This window comes from Octopus sinensis, linkage group LG2, assembly GCF_006345805.1.
Source record: "Octopus sinensis linkage group LG2, ASM634580v1, whole genome shotgun sequence".
NCBI lineage: Eukaryota > Metazoa > Mollusca > Cephalopoda > Octopoda > Octopodidae > Octopus > Octopus sinensis.
This window is the reverse complement of record NC_042998.1, coordinates 128837134-128838736: the sequence shown is the minus strand read 5'-3', so window position 1 is coordinate 128838736 and position 1603 is coordinate 128837134. Positions and strand designations below refer to the sequence as shown.

The window sequence follows — 1603 nt, the reverse complement described above, 5'->3', positions numbered from 1 at the left end:
AGTGATAACAGAAGTGTGAAGTAATAAAATAGTGAATGGCAAATGTGAGAAGCCGGTCGAATTTTATATTCCCTCCTTGGATTCTTGTGATGAGATTTAATTACGTGGCGACTAAAATTTTCGTACACTTCCGGCATCTTAATACTGAGAGAGTTATCTCCCATGTCAACCATATTACAAGAGTGTGTATGTGTGTGTGTGCATGCATGTATGCGTGCGTGCGTTTGTGTGTGAAGAGAGTGTGCGCACGGCAAATCGAAATAAATCTGCGTTCGTTTATTTATCCAACCATTTCGAAAGTGAAACTTAGCGTGTTTAAATATCTTACATATGATAAAACGAAAGAAAGAAGTCGGTACTTGTCTATTGTCGTGGTCCCGGTTTCGCACACGCGAATTCGCGCGCGCGCGCGCCAGACGTAGGTACTCGATACTCGAGATCCTACGAGGTGACTTGCGCATGCGCAGTGCAGAATTCGCGCATGCGCGTTACCCCCCCCCCCCCCCAAAAAAAAGGTGTTGGATTTCACTAAAAATATTTGTGTGTGTGTGTGTGTGTATATATAACATTTTCAATTTTACACAAAAAAATTACATAGTCGCTTTCCTCGCGGATTTACAGATAAATGAATTAATTACTATTTTATAGAATAAAATTAATGAATTAATTATATAAATTAAATAATTCTTGAAAATTAATTAATATTAATATTTTTTGAACAAAGTAAATAATTTATAAAACTTGGTTAATAATTTTTTCTACACAAACGCGAACGTATATAATTTGTGAAACTTTTTTTTTTTTTACAGACGTATATAATTTGGTAAACTTAATGAATTAATTTCTTCTCATCATCATCATCGTTTAACGTCCGTTCTCCATGCCAGCATGGGTTGGACGGTTCGACCGGGGATCTGGGAAGCCAGAAGGCTGCACCAGACTCCAGTCTTATCTGGCAATGTTTCTACAGCTGGATGCCCTTCCTAACGCCAACCACTCCGAGAGTGTAGTGGGTGCTTTTTACATGCCACCCGCACAGGTGCCAGGAGAGGCTGGCAACGGCCACGGTCGGATTGGTGCCAGTCGAGGCGGCTCTGGCATCGGCCACGATTCGGATAGTGCTTTTTACGTACCACCAGTCCAGGGGTCCTGGCATTTGCCGGGTGCCACACTTGCCCCAACATGTCTTCGCAAGCAAAGGGGGTTGGCGTGGGTGCCTGTCGTGGGATGAGGTTCGATATCAACTTCGCTTGCCTCAACAGGTCTTTGTGTATAAATGTATAAATTTTTCGCACTAAATTCTTTCCGTAGAATTTATCAAAAAACGCGCAAAATTATTCCGTAGAATTTATCAAATTAAAAAACGCAAAATTAATATATTTTTTGAAATTGCAAATTATTTAGAATATAAAACAAATGAAGTTAAATTTTAAAAATAAATGTCATATACTTATACTCTGTAAGGTGCTGTGTTCACACTTCAATTTACTATTTTCTAGAAATGTTGCTTTTCTAATTGAAACAATTTTCTCAATCTCCATTTAAAAGTCCATAATGCCTCTTGAGCCATATCAAAATGAACAACTTTGAATTACGCGGCGGC

General features: G+C 39.1%; 1 protein-coding gene across 1 annotated transcript in view; it reads right to left on the bottom strand.

The window, feature by feature from the left end:
- LOC115232486 (beta-1,4-galactosyltransferase 7-like) overlaps window positions 1–147 on the bottom strand; it is a 72881-nt gene extending 72734 nt beyond the window's left edge. The window contains exon 1 of the mRNA XM_036499335.1: window positions 1–147. This exon is cut by the window's left edge and continues 387 nt beyond it. The gene's annotated coding sequence lies outside the window, so the exon portion shown is untranslated.
- Window positions 148–1603: the final 1456 nt, after the last annotated feature.